General features: G+C 37.9%; 1 non-coding gene across 1 annotated transcript; it reads right to left on the bottom strand.

Moving 5' to 3' along the window:
• Positions 1–3,124: 3,124 nt before the first annotated feature.
• Positions 3,125–3,228, bottom strand: LOC112767712 (small nucleolar RNA R71). Its single transcript, XR_003185153.1, has one exon. It is a non-coding gene; the product is annotated as a small nucleolar RNA R71 (small nucleolar RNA).
• Positions 3,229–15,920: the final 12,692 nt, after the last annotated feature.

A 15,920-nucleotide genomic window follows, 5' to 3' on the forward strand; every position in this document is an offset into this window, starting at 1 on the left:
TCTTTTATAGCAAATGGAAACAGTAATAATCTGTAGACATCCTAATCCACTTCTTTATCACGTACTGTGTCAGCAATTTCTAAGAACTGTGCTAGAAACTCAGTTGGTTCTTCCTGTGGAAGACCGAAATACTGGCAATTTTGCTGCACCATGATAATGAGCTGAGTATTTAGCTCAAAACTGCTGGCCTTGATGGGGGGTATACAGATACTACTCCCATAAGCAGCAGTAATGGGGTTAGCATATGACCCTAGAGTCCTTTTGGACTGTTCATTTTCACTTAGGTCCATGATGGAGAAAGGGAGATGATGTGGATTGCAAATAAAATATATTTTTATTTTATTTTATTTAATTAAAAACAAACCAAATAAATAAATAAAAAAATAAGATAAAATAAAATAATTGGAAAATAAAATATAAATTTCGAAAACTAAAAGAAAAAAAGAAAAAGAAATTCAAAAACTAAGATAATCAATTAATTAAGAGGAGTTGAAAAACTTTGGATACGATTTTTGAAGAAGATTTTGAAATTTGAAATTTTAAAGCTTAAGATAAGATAAAATAAAAAAAATTTAAAAAATAAAAATATGAATTTTTAATTAAAATTTTCGAGAATTCAATTAAATAAATAGAAAAGATATTTTTGAATTTAATGAGGAAAGAGAAAAACAATAAAATGACACCAAACTTAGAATTTTTAGATCAAAACAAAGAAAACAACAAGAAGATTTTGAATGTCAAGATGAACACCAACAACTAATTTTAAAAATTTTTAAGAAAATAGAAACACAAAGGATACCAAACTTAAAATTTTTATAATATTATTGCTCAAATTAGGTAATTTTATTTTATTTTTAAGCTTTTTTATTTTCAAAAAAAATTTCAAAAAAATACAAAAAAAAATTTATTTTGTTCTTCAGAATTTTTAAGAATGAATTTTAGAGTTTAAGATGATACTTTTATCATCACAGGAGCTAGTTGATTCCCATCAATTTGGCTGTTGTATGTAAAGTCCTGCTGAAGCTTGGCTAGTCATGTCTAATCTTTTTAGACTGAAGCTTTAGACTAACATTGCATGATTCCTGGAATTCCTATTAAAAATTTTGAATTCATTTATTTTTCTTTTTTCCAATTAATTTTCGAAAAATTACAAAAAAAATAATAAAATCATAAAATCAAAAATATTTTGTGTTTCTTGTTTGAGTCTAGTGTCAAATTTTAAGTTTGGTGTCAATTGCATGTTTTAAATTTTATAAAAATTTTCGAAAAATTTCATGCATTGAGTTCTTCATGATCTTCAAGTTGTTCTTGATGATCTTCATTATTTGATCTTTGCATTTTCTTGTTTTGTGTCTTTTCTTGTTTTTCATATGCATTCTTGAATTATTAGTGTCTAGAGAATAAAAATTTTTAAGTTTGGTGTCTTGCATATTTTTCTTTTCTTAAAAATTTTCAAAAATAAGTTCTTGATGTTCATCATGATCTTCAAAGTGTTCTTGGTGTTCATCTTGATATTCAAAGTGTTCTTGCATGCATTATTAGTTTTGATCTTAATTTCTTGTGTTTTGCATCATTTTTATGTTTTTCTCTTTCCTCATTAAAATTCAAAAATAAAAAAATATATATTTCCCTTATTTCACTCATAAATTTCGAAATTTGAATTGATTTAATCATAAAGTTTTAAAATTTAGTTGTTTCTTATTAGCCAAGTCAAATTTTCAATTTAAAAATTCTATCTTTTCAAATCCTTTTCAAAAATCAAATCTTTTTCAATTTTCTTCTTAATAATTTCGAAATTTTCAAATTGATTTTCAAAATTTTTTTCCTATTTTATCTCATATTTTCGAATTCTTTGCTAACAATTAATATTTTGATTCAAAAATTTTAAGTTGTTACTTGCCTATTAAGAAAGGATCAATCTTTAAATTCTAGAATCATATCTTTTAGTTTCTTGTTAGTCAAGTAATCAACTTTAATTTTCAAAATCAAATCTTTTTAATTTCCTTTTCAAATTTTCTTTTCAAATCTTTTTCAAAATAAATTTCAAATCATATCCTTTCAAAATCAATTTCAAAATCTTTTTTAACTTCTTATCTTTTCAAAATTGATTTTCAAATCTTTTTCAATTAACCACTTGACTTTTTGTTTGATTTTAAAAGTTTACTATTTCAATCATATCTTTTTCAAAACCACCTAACTACTTTTCTCTCTCCAATTTTCGAAAATCACTAACCACTTTTTCAAAAATCTTTTTAATTAAGTAATTTATTTAATTTTCAAATTTATTTTATTTCTCTTTTTAATTTTCGAATACTAACCAATAATTAAAATAAAAATAAAAATATTTTTCTTTTATTTTAATTTGAAATTCGAATTCTCTCTCTCTCTCATCTCTTTTTATTTATTTATTTATTTACTAACACTTCTCTTCTTATAATTTGAACCCTCTCCCCCTCTCTGTGTTCGAATTCTTCTTCTTCTCCCTTCTTCATTCTATTTCTTCTATTCTTCTACTCACATAAAGGAATCTCTATACTGTGACATAGAGGATTCCTATTCTTTTCTGTTCTCTTTTTTTTCATATGAGCAGTAGCAAGAGTAAGAACATTCTTGTTGAAGCTGATCCTGAACCTGAAAGGACTCTAAAGAGAAAGCTAAGAGAAGCTAAAGTACAACACTCTGGAGAGGATCTGACAGAATTTTTTGAAAAAGAAAGAAGACATGGCCGAACCCAACAATAATGGTGGAGATGCAAGAAAGATGCTTGGTGACTTTATTGCACCCTCTTTCTGACTTCTGTGGAAGGAGCATCTCAATTTCTGCAATTGGAGCAAACAAATTTGAGCTTAAGCCTCAATTAGTTTCTCTGATTCAGCAGAATTGCAAGTTTCATGGACTTCCATTGGAAGATCCTCATCAGTTCTTAGTTGAATTCTTGCAAATCTGTGACACTGTTAAGACCAATGGGGTTAATTCTAAGGTCTACAGACTTATGCTTTTCCCCTTTGCTGTAAGAGACAGAGCTAGGACATGGTTGGACTCACAACCTAAAGATAGCCTGAACTCTTGGGAAAAGTTGGTCAATACCTTCTTGGCCGAATTCTTTCTACCTCAAAAGTTGAGCAAGCTTAGAGTGGAAGTCCAAACCTTCAAACAGAAGGAAGGTGAATCCCTCTATGAAGCTTGGGAAAGATACAAGAAATTGATCAGAAGGTGTCCTTCTGACATGTTTCCAGAATGGAGCATCATATGTATATTCTATGATGGTCTGTCTGAATTGTCTAAGATGTCATTGGACCACTCTGCTGGAGGATCTCTTCATCTGAAGAAGACGCCTGCAGAAGCCCAAGAACTCATTGAAATGGTTGCAAATAACCAGTTCATGTACACTTCTGAAAGGAACCCTGTGAATAATGGGACAACTCAGAAGAAAGGAGTTTTGGAGATTGATACTCTGAATGCCATATTGGCTCAGAATAAAATATTGACTCAGCAAGTCAATATGATTTCTCAGAGCCTGTCTGGAATGCAAGCTGTATCAGGCAGTACTAAGGAAGTTTCCTCTGAATAAGAAGCTTATGACCCTGAGAATCCTACAATGGAATAGGTGAATTACATAGGAGAATCCTATGGAAACACCTATAATCCTTCATGGAGGAATCATCCTAATATCTCATGGAAGGATCAACAAAAGCCTAATCAAGGCTTCAATAATAATAATGGTGGGAGAGCACGGTTTGGCAATAGCAAACTTTTTCCATCATCTTCTCAGCAACAGACAGAGAATTCTAAGCAGAGCCACTCTGACTTAGCAACTGTAGTCTTTGATCTATCTAAGACCACTCTCAGTTTCTTGACTGAAGCAAGATCCTCCATTAGAAATTTGGAGGCACAAGTGGGTCAGCTGAGTAAAAGAGTTACTAAACTCCCTCCTAATACTCTCCCAAGCAATACAGAAGAGAATCCAAAAAGAGAGTGCAAGGCCATCAACATACCCCACACGGCTGAACCTATAGAGGAGGGAGAGGCAGTGAATTCCATTGAGGAAGACCTCAATGGACGTTCACTGGCCACTAAGGAGTTTCCTAATGAGGAACTAAAGGAATCTGAGGCTCATATAGAGACCATAGAGATTCCATTGAACTTATTGTTGCCATTCATGAGCTCTGATGAGTATTCTTCCTCTGAAGAGGATGAAGACATGGTTGAAGAGCAAGTTGCTCAATATCTAGGAGCAATCATGAAGCTGAATGCCAAGCTATTTGGTAATGAACTAAATGATCTGGTTCAATTGAAATTACCTCAGAAGAAACAGGATCCTGGAAAGTTCTTAATACATTGTACCATAGGCACCATGACCTTTGAGAAGGCTCTGTGTGACCTGGGATCAAGTATAAACCTTATGCCCCTCTCTGTAATGGAAAAACTAGAGATCTTTGAGGTGCAAGCTGCAAGAATCTCACTAGAGATGGCAAACAATTCAAGAAAACAGGCTTATGGACTTGTAGAGGATGTCTTGGTGAAGGTTGAAGGCTATTACATCCCTGCTGACTTCATAATCCTAGACACTGGGAAGGATGAAGATGAATCCATCATCCTAGGAAGACCATTCCTAGCCACAGTAAGAGCTATGATTGATGTGGACAGAAGAGAGTTAGTCCTTCAATTGAATGAGGACTACCTTGTGTTTAAGGCTCAAGGATCTTCCTCTGTAACCATGGAGAGGAAGCATGAAAAGCTTCTCTCAATACAGAGTCAAACAGAGCCCCCACACTCAACTTCTAAGTTTGGTATTGGGAGGCCAATATCAAGCTCTGAATCTCTGTGAAGCTCTCTAGGAGCTTCACGATCAAGCTATTGACATTAAAGAAGCGCTTCTTGGGAGGCAACTGATGAGACGCAGAAGCTGGTGAATTAGAAATTATTAAAATGGTTACGTTGCAAGTATAGTTCTTAACTCACCGAAAATCTGCCTATCAATTTAGAAGTATGTCACAGAGAGTTTGAATTAAAAATTACTGGGAGTTTTAAGTCCCAGGTCGTCTCCCAACGAGTTGCAGAAAAGTGTGCTATCTTATTAATCAGATGTTCCAAGAAGTTGAGCTAAGTAAATTGGAATTTAAATTGAGGAAATTTAAATAATATGAATAAAAGCCTTGACTGGGAGTTGATTAGTTAGAATCTCTATTATTGATGGAATGATTTTAAGATTGATTTATAATTAATGGTTGCTCTGTTTGGTTATCCTTTACTATGTAAGGGAAAGTCAAACAAGTTGGAATGATAGATCTGTTCACAAGTTGCAATCCACTTAGTTCAAAGGGATTGGCGTTGGTGATAGGATAACAATCCAACAATTAACCCAATTACAAATTTTCTTTCAATCCTTCCAACTCAATAGTTTCTTTTTAATCAACTCCCTATCAAGTAAAGAAACTACTCACGCATTGTAAATAATAAATTCATAACATATGAAAGGGGATTAAAAGAAGACATAATTATTGGAATTGAAATTGAATTAAACAGAAATAATCCTTGCATTAAATAATCATAAAAGTATCTAAATGACAAAATTGAACAAAGCAAAGGACATGGAAGAATGAAACCAAGTTAAGAAAACAAACTAGAATGACGAAGTCTTGATGAGGAAATAACTCTTCTCAATGTTCCAATGCTAAGACCAATTGAAAATTAAAATTCTAAAACCTAGAGAGAGAAACCTAAGAGAGTAAAAACTAGATCTCCCACTGTCTCTAAATGAATGTATTCTTTGTTTCTGCATATTCTCTGACTCTAGTCTACTGTTCCGGGCCGAAAACTGGGTCGAAATAGGGTCCAAAATCGCCCCCAGCGAACCCTGCAGATTATGCAGATCGCACATGTCACACGATCGCGTCATCCATGCGGATGCGTCATTCGCGTTTTTCCTCGCCACGCGTTCGCGTCGTCCATGCTACCGCGTCGCCTGAGCTTTTCCAATCCGCGCGGCCGCGTGAGCCATGCGGCCACATCACTGCGATTTGCTCTCCTTCGCACGGTCGCGTGAGCCATGCGACCGCGTCACTTCTCGCTGGTTATCTCCTCAAATTCTTGTGTTCCTTCCATTTTTGCTAGCTTCCTTTCCAATCTCCAACTCATTTATGCCCTGTAAAGTCTGAAACACTCAACACACAGATCACGGCATCGAATGGAATAAAGGAGAATTAAAAATAAATAATTAAAGTCTCTAGGAAGCAGTTTTCAAACATGTAATAAATTCAGGAAGGAAATCTAAATGCATGCTAATTTAATGAATAAGTGGGTAAGGATCATGATAAAACCACACAATTAAACACAATATAAATCATAAAATAGTGGTTTATCAACCTCCCCACACTTAAACATTAGCATGTCCTCATGCTTAATTGAAGGAAATAAGGGAATGAGCATGAACATGTAGAAACTCATGAAATGCAATGCAAGCCTATATGTATATAAATAAATGCAACTATATGATTCTTGTCCACTTGATCAAAAGTAAATATGTTCTTTAAAACAATTACAAATCAAATTTCACTAATTCTATCATTACACAATAAAACAGATAAAAGTACAAGAAGATGGCTCATGAAAGCAGGGAACATGAAAATTCAAGTATTGAACCCTCACTGATAATGTATGTACGCTCTAATCTCTAGTGTATAGGGTGATCACTCTATCCTTCTCTAATCATGCTTTCTAACTTTTGTTCTTCTCCTAACCAATCAACAATAGTTAATATACCAATGCAAACATCATGAGGTCTTTTCAAGGTTGTAATGGGGCTAAGGTAAAGGTAAGGATGTATATATATATAAGGCTAAGTGAGCTAACAAAGTGAATCTTTGATTAGTCTAAGATCTCACCTAATATATACATACTCTATACAAGTTTAAAATCATACCTAGCTACCCATAATTCCCACTTTTGTATGATTCCCATACTCATGTACTAAATTTTTCTTTTTAATTTATCACATGTGCATTGATTAACATTAACATTGGGGTAATTTTTTTTTTGTCCCCTTATTTATTTTATATATATATATAATTTTTTTATTATTATTATTATTATTTTTTTCATAAAAGCAAACATAACGTATCAATGCACATAGATTCTTCATTATTTTCTAATTTGGTTTTTCTTTTCATGAGTAGGTTCCTAAATTTCTAATATTCAAATAAATTAAATACATTCCCTTATTACCCAATGTTCCCACACTTTAGTTGATACACAATTTCTATCTTAAGCTAACCAAAGATTCACTTGGGATTTTTAATTTGTTTTTCTGCTTAAGGCTAATAATGTGGTTATAGAACAAGAGGGGATTAAAAGCTCAAGGGGCTAACAAAGGTGATGTAAAAGGTAGGCTTATTTGGGATAAGTGAGTTAATAACAAATAATGGCCTCAATCATGTGCAAGCATGTGAATATAATAAATATTGGACATATAAGATAAAACAAAATATAGATTACAATCATAGAGAAGTAAACACACAAGAATGAAATAATTATGGTTAAATAATGTAACCATACATAAAGGCTCAAATCTTTCACAGGTTGTGTGTTCTTTAACTCAAATATCATGTTCCAAATACAACTCAAGCAAATTTATCATAAGAATTTTGAAAAATTAGTGAAATTTTATTCCAAAGATAGATTTTAAAAGAAACTTATTGTCTTTTCAGTCAAGTAGAACATGCATGCAACTATCCTAACCTATGCAATTTATTCTATTCTATAAAGGAAAGAAAATCTAACTAAAATATCCTAATTATTGGTGCTAGCGAAGAGAAATTACCTCCGGAAGTCAGGTACTGATCGACCTCCCCACACTTAAGGCTTTGCACCGTCCTCGGTGCCATCTGTCAGGAATAGGGGTGGGCTGGTAGCAGTATCTCCATCATCGGGACCGTCATGGCTCCCTATGCTAGTAAAGGAAGTGGAATCCGGGGTATCGGAGTCTCTGAAGTGTCCCTTGAGTAGCTCCTTGAGGTGTTTGAATCGGCGCTCGTTACGGCGCTCTCTCATCTTTGCTTTCTGTTCTTGCCGATCCAACCGTTCGATTATCTGTTAGAGCAATTTCTCAGTTGTAGATGCTTATGGTGTTGAAGAAGGATTATCTTCAACTGGAGCAGTAGGAAGGCTTGTAGTGGCTGCTGAGAGTCTGAGGTATTTCCCGTTAGGGACATACTGATCATCCTGTGGAAGCACGACTTTTGTGTCCCCAGCTCTGTAGGAGACTCCGGCTGCTGAGACAAGATCTGAGACCAAGGCGGGGAAAGATAAGTTGTCCGCAATTTGTACGTGTTCCATAGCATTCCGGATATGTCTTGAGAGATTCAGAGGTTGGTCTGTAAGGATGCACCATAGTAGAACAGCCATGTCCGCAGTGAAGGAGGACTCATGAGTGCTCGGAAAGACGTAATGGGACATGATCTGTGCCCATACCCGAGCCTCCAAGGTAAGTGCTGAAGCCAAGATTCCTTTAGGGCGGGTACGGTGGTATCCGTAGATCCAACGGCTACCAGGTGCTGCGATGATTCCGAGAATAGAATCCCAGTCAAATTGGTATCTCTGGCGCTGAAGGGCGGCTTCTTGAAAAGCGTCCATTCCTGCTGGAATAGGGGGAAGACTCAGAGCTTGCTGAATGGCCTCTTCTGTGATGGGGACTTGCTTCTGCCAGACATAAACAAACTGCAGGGTCGGCATGTAGAAGTTGGAGTAGAACTCAACTACCCAAGAAAGATTGACCTGCCTTGGCTGTCTCCGTAGGAAACCCCATTGTCTTCGCTCAATTTGCGGCTCAACAAAGGTGGCAATATTGGACGGGAGGATAAGAAGGTATTCATTGTTATAGTTCCTTTCTGCTAGGATAGGAACATCTACTCACAGTAGCGATTGAAAAATCGCGCAGCGTCCTTTGCTGGAAAGGCTTTCTCCTTTTTGTCAACCTTTATTATCCTCTTGACTCGTTTTGTTGAAGGCTTGGCTGCGGTGGAAAAAGGCTCTGCTACTAATGCTCTTTTAGTTCCTCTTCTTGCAGGTGGTTTGGAAGTTGCTTTCTCCTTTCCTTTCTTGGTGGCCATCCTGAAAGAAGGGAATAGAAAGAATATTAAATTTAAAGAGATATATAGCAAGGAAGGAAAACGGAAAAGAGGGTGATGGATGCACATTAGGATATGCTGATATTATCACATGCTCGCGAGTACGTGTGAGAAGCCAACAATGGAAAATAGCTAGTGCATATAAAGACAAATGAATGCAAGGTGTTTATTGGCATGCTGGCAAAGGGCATGAGTAGCATAGACTAAGCAATACTTTGTAACAAACCATCACATTTGTATTGACAATTAAATTCAATTAATATAATAATAAGGAGAATTTGTGAAAAGCAAGCATTGAATAGTAGAGTAAAGTAATGTAGAAAAGTGCATACGACTATATAGGCTTTTTCACAAACACATGGCATGCATGGTAAATAAGATATAAAAAGTATGAAATTGAACATGCAAGCAATCCCTTAAAAATAATAATAATTGTCAAATAAATTGTAACAAGTTACAAGCATATAATAAGGGATAATGACTCAAAAAATTTCTAGCATCATGTAAAAAGGGAAAGAAGAATATGAAAAATAAAATAAAAAAGTGAAAAGAAAAAGAAAAGAAAAAGAAAATAAAAATGTATATAATATAATAAGAATGATGGAAAAGAGAAGAAGGAAGAAGAAAGTAAAACCTTGTTAATGGTGGTGAGAGGGATAGAGAATGAAAGGTGAGATAGAAGGGGGAAGGGGGAAGGAAGAAATAAGGAGGGAAAAGAAAAACTAGGATTTGGGGGAGAGGAAGATAAGATATGTGGCAATTTTAGGTTGAGCGGTGCGGCGCATGCGACGCGGCCGTGTGGGGCACGCGTTCGCGTGGGTGCGCGTCAGGTAAGGGGACGCGATCGCGTCGGTTACGCGGTCGCGTGACCCATGTTACGCTGCTGGCGCGAGTGCAGCCTCGCTCCAGCACAACTCTTTGTTCAATTTAATTTAATTGCCAAATTGGGGTGACGCGATCGTGTGGGTCACGCGACCGCGTGAGGGTGTGTCAGAAAAGAATTGTGCCTCCAGCACCAATCCAGCATCACGCTCGCACAAAATGTTGATGTGCACCCTTTTACGTCAAAAACTCAGGGCACGCGGCCGCGTGGGGCACGCGGTCGCGTGGGAGGCCATGATTCCCATGCGACGCGAACGCGTCAGGGACACGGTCGCGTGGGTCGATTTGTGCCATTGGCACGCCTCCAGCCACGCTCCAGCCGGACTCTCTGTTCGTTTATTTGTTTTCTCCACCCCCTTTGCGACACGGACGCGTCGCTGATGCAATCGCGTCGCGTGGAAAAAAATAATTTTTTTTAATGAAATATAAAGACATGTAAATGAAAGAGCACGAAAGCACTAATAAAGAGAAGAGTTTTGAAAGAAGAAAAACTAAAAGTGAAGAAAAGAACGATCATACCGCGGTGGGTTATCTCCCACCAAGCACTTTGCTTTAACGTCCGTAAGTTGGACACTCCACTAGCTCAATCTACTGCGATGTGGGGATCTTCCAAGTGGAAGATCTCCAGCTCTTTATTTTTCTGCACCTTCTCACCATGGTACAGCTTCAGGCATTGGCCATTAACCTTAATAAGTTCAGAGCTCGAAGGATGGCTTAGGTGATAAACTCCGTATGGTTCAGCCTTCTCTATTCTGTATGGACCTTCCCATTTTGATCTCAACTTACCAGGCATGAGCCTTAGTTGAGATTTGTAAAGGAGAACAAAATCTCCAGGTTGGAACTCTTTCTTCTTGATATGCTGATCATGTACAGCCTTCATCCTTTCCTTGTATATTCTGGAGTTCTCATAAGCTTCTAGGCGAAGGTTCTCCAGTTCCTGCAGTTGCAACTTCCTTTCAGCTCCGGCATTCTCAATTCCCATGTTGCACTCCTTAACTGCCCAGAAGGCTCTGTGTTCTATTTCAACTGGGAGATGACAAGCTTTTCCATAAACCAAGCGGAAGGGACTCATCCCAATGGGTGTCTTGTATGCTGTTCTGTATGCCCACAGTGCATCTTGTAGCCTGGTGCTCCAGTCTTTTCTATGAGGCTTTACTATCTTTTGCAAGATACGCTTAATTTCTCTGTTTGACACCTCAGCTTGCCCATAGTAAGCTGTTGCAACTTTATGGATTATCCCATGCTTCTTCATCAATCCTGTTAGTCTCCTGTTACAAAAATGGGTGCCTTGATCGCTCACGATCGCTCGTGGTGATCCAAAGCGACATATAATATGGTTTCTCACAAAGGAAACAACAGTGTTAGCATCATCAGTGCGGGTAGGAATTGCTTCCACCCATTTGGAAACATAATCCACAGCTAACAATATATAAAAATATCCATTAGAATTTAGAAATGGACCCATGAAGTCAATGCTCCAAACATCAAAAATTTCACAGAAGAGCATATATTGTTGAGGCATCTCATCCTTCCTGGATATATTACCAAATTTCTGGCATGGGGGGCAAGATTTACAAAACTCAGCAGCGTCTCTAAAAAGAGTAGGCCACCAGAATCCGTAGTCTAAGATCTTTCTAGCTGTTCTTTGAGGGCCAAAATGTCCTCCACTCTCAGATGAGTGACAGGCCTCTAAAATGGACTTGGAATTCTGATTGAGGCACACAACGTCTAATTATCTGGTCAGCGCCACATCTCCATAAATATGGGTCATCCCATATATAATATTTAGACTCGCTTTTCAGCTTGTCTCTTTGATGTTTAGAAAAATGTGGAGGAAATGTGCAGCTAACTAAATAATTAGCAACAGGTGCATACCAAGGGATTACCTCAGATACTGCTTGCAGGTTGTCAAAAGGAAAATTATCATCTATAGGAGTAGAATCATCCTTAATATGTTCAAGGCGACTCAAGTGGTCTGCTACTAAATTCTGATTACCACTCCTATCCTTTATTTCTAAATCAAATTCTTGTAACAGCAGTATCCAACGTATAAGTCTTGGTTTGGATTCTTTTTTAGCTAATAGATACTTTAGAGCTGCATGGTCCGAATACACTACTACTCTAGTACCAAGTAAATAAGCTCGGAATTTATCCAGAGCAAAAATAATAGTAAGAAGCTCTTTCTCAGTAGTAGTATAATTGGACTGGGCAGTGTCTAAAGTCTTAGACGCATAGGCAATAACAAAATGATCCTTACCTTCACGCTGAGCCAGCGCTGCTCCTACTGCATGGTTGGAAGCATCGCACATGATTTTAAATGGCTGACTCCAGTCCGGTCCTCTCACAATTGGGGCTTGAGTTAGAGCAGTCTTCAGCTTATCAAACGCTTGTTTGCAATCCTCACTGAACTCGAACTCAATATCCTTCTGCAGTAATCTGGATAAGGGAAGTGCCACCTTACTAAAGTCCTTAATAAATATCCTGTAGAAACCTGCATGGCCAAGGAACGAATGGACTTCCCTCACAGAAGAGGGGTAAGGTAAACTAGAAATAACATTCACCTTTGCTGGGTCTACAGAAATGCCATTATTAGATACCACATGTCCTAATACAATCCCTTGTTTTACCATAAAGTGGCATTTTTCAAAATTCAATACAAGGTTTGTATTAACACATCTATCTAATACTCTAGATAATCCATCTAAGCAAAGGCTAAAAGAATCACCATAAACGCTAAAATCGTCCATAAAAACTTCCATACAGTCCTCAATAAGATCAGAGAAAAGACTCATCATGCACCTTTGGAAGGTAGCTGGTGCATTGCACAAGCCAAAGGGCATTCTCTTATAAGCATAGGTCCCAAAAGGACATGTAAAAGTAGTCTTTTCCTGATCCTCAGGAGCTATATGAATCTGGAAATAACCTGTGTAACCATCTAAAAAGCAATAATGTGATTTACCTGACAGGCGATCCAGCATTTGATCAATGAATGGAAGTGGGTAGTGATCCTTACGGGTAGCTTGGTTGAGACGCTTGTAATCAATGCAGACTCTCCAAGCATTCTGAACTCTAGTTGCTATGAGCTCTCCATGCTCACTCTTCACTGTAATGACTCCAGACTTCTTGGGCACCACTTGTACTGGGCTTACCCATTCACTGTCTGAGATGGGATATATGATACCTGCTTCCAATAGTCTGGTCACTTCCTTTTTGACAACTTCCAAGATGGTGGGATTCAATCTTCTTTGAGGTTGATGGACAGGTCTTGCTCCCTCTTCTAAAAATATTCTGTGCTCACATACTTGAGGGTTGATTCCCACTATGTCTGCCAAACTCCACCCAATTGCCTTCTTATGCTTCCTCAGTACATCAAGTAACTGCTCTTCTTGTTGAGAAGTCAGTTCCCTTGCAATAATGACCGGAAGCTTCTGCTCATCCTCAAGATAAGCATATTTGAGATGTGGAGGGAGAGGTTTCAATTCTAACTTTTGATCATGGGCGGGCTCTGGATTATCTGGGGCTTGTGAAAATGGCGAAGTACTCCCATTGTCAGTTAAGAGGGTCCCCACACTTGGACCTTGTCCGGTGTGCCTCTCTTCAAACTCTTCCTTTTGAACTTCAGCCACACTTTCGTCTATGACATCACACTGGAAGATAGAACGATCTTCTGGGGGGTTGTCAATGACTCCATTCAGATTGAAGATTACTATGCGGCCATCTATTTCAAAGGAGTATGTTCCTGAAAAAGCATCCAATTTGAATTTTGATGTCTTCAGGAATGGTCTTCCAAGTAGGATTGATGATGGCTTATCTGAATCATTGTGGGGCATCTCCAAGATATAAAAATCAGTGGGAAATGTGAGCCCTTTAATGTTCACCAAAACATCTTCAGCAACTCCAGCCACTGTAATAATACTTTTATCTGCTAACACAAAATGAGCTGCCGACCTTTTTAAGGGAGGGAGCCTCAAAACATCATATATAGACAAAGGCATTATACTGACACATGCTCCTAAATCACACATGCAATCATAAATTACTACACCACCAATAGTACAACTAACTATGCAAGGACCTGGATCACTACATTTTTCTGGTAATCCTCCCATTAAAGCAGATATAGAACTACTTAAAGGGATAGTTTCTAATTCATTAATTTTGTCTCTATGGATACATAAGTCTTTTAGAAACTTTGCATATTTAGGTACCTGCTGAATAACATAAAAAAGGGGAACAATTACCTCAACCTTTTTGAATATCTCTACCATTTTAGGATCGGGGTCCAGCTGCTTCCTGGGCTTCCTTGCAAGTTGTGGAAATGGAATGGGAGTAGTGTTTTCAATGGTGCCTGCGCCTTTTGGTGCTTCCTCCTGTGGTTGAGCTATCTCTTCTTCAGCTATGTCCTGCATATCCTCTTCCTCTTCAACGTCTTCGATTTCTACCACCTCTTCAGCTGAGGCGTATTCTGGTGAGCTTGGTTCCTCCTGATTCCTCTCCTGCAGTGTGGTTCCGGACCTCAGGGTGATGGCATTAATGCCTCCCTTTGGGTTGGGTAATGGTTGAGAGGGGATTCCAGTGGTGCTTGAAGGTTGGTTATTGGAATTTTGTGCTGATCCAAACTGTGTCATAAAAGCTTGCATAGTAGAGGTAAGACCATTCAGACTGGCATTAATACTATTCATGATGTTGTTTTCCATGGTCTGTTGTCTTTTCTCAAAAGATTGTAGTAGATCTTCAGTAGAAGATAACGAAGAATGAGTAAATTGAGAGGTCTGCTGCTGATTGTTCTGTGGTCCTTGGTTCTGCCTCAGGTGAGGTGCTCTGTAAGGTTAATTTTGCTGCCTATTGTTGTTATTGTTCCACCTCTGATTTCCCTGATTATCTCTGCCTCCTCTGTTATTATTGTCCCTCCAATTCTGGTTTGAATTGTCCTGCCATCCATGGTTATTATTTCCACTTTGATTGTACCCTTGGTTGGGGCAGTCGTAGAAGTTGTGAGTGGATGCCACCATGTTGTCTTATTGTTGGAGCTGCGGGCATTCATCAGTGTAATGGCTATAATCAGCACAGATTCCGCAAATTTTTTGTGGGACTAGTTGTTGGTTTTGCTGTGGTGGAGGAGGTTGAGCTTGCTGAGCTTGTTGATTCAACTGCATTTGCTTCAGCAAGTTGGTCATTTCACAGATGCTTTGAGTTAGAGCAGCAGTCTCTCTGCTAGAAGATACTTCTGCAACAGCTTTTGAATGGCCTTGCTTTTATCTGTGGTTCCTAGTGGATTCAGCTAAATCAATGATCAATTGCCAAGCTTCATCAGTGGTCTTGTACTTCTTCATAGACCCATTGCTGGCACTTTCCAGTGTGGTCTTATCTTGGGGCCTCATACCCTGTGTAATATAGTTGAGTAGCATAATCTTGTCAATCATGTGGTGGGGGCATGCTTCCAGAAGATTATTGAAGTGCTCCCAGTATTCAAAGAGAGTCTCATTGTCATCCTGAACAATTGTGGAGATATCCTTCCTTAGCTTATCAGTAACTTCATATGGAAAGAATTTCTCCAGAAACTCCTTTCTGAGTGTATCCCAGTTGGATACATTTGCTAGAGGTTGAGTGTAGTACCACTCTCTTGCTTTTCCCTCAAGAGAAAACGGAAAAGCTTTCAGCAGAATTGAAGTTTCATCAGTGCCATCACGCCTGACAGTAGAACAGGCTGCTTGGAAATCTCTCAAGTGCCTGATAGGCTCTTGAGCAGGTAGGCCATGAAACTTGGGCATCAAATTTAGCAGGGCGGGCTTGATTTCAAAATCTGTAGCTACTGCTGGATGATACGCTTGAAACGGTTGCATTGTAAAATCAGGGGCTCCTTCCTCCTGGATGGTAACTCTCCTAGCTGCCATGTTTTCTGCGCGTAAAACA

The sequence above is a fragment of the Arachis hypogaea genome, chromosome 17 (genome assembly GCF_003086295.3).
Source record: "Arachis hypogaea cultivar Tifrunner chromosome 17, arahy.Tifrunner.gnm2.J5K5, whole genome shotgun sequence".
Classification (NCBI taxonomy): domain Eukaryota; kingdom Viridiplantae; phylum Streptophyta; class Magnoliopsida; order Fabales; family Fabaceae; genus Arachis; species Arachis hypogaea.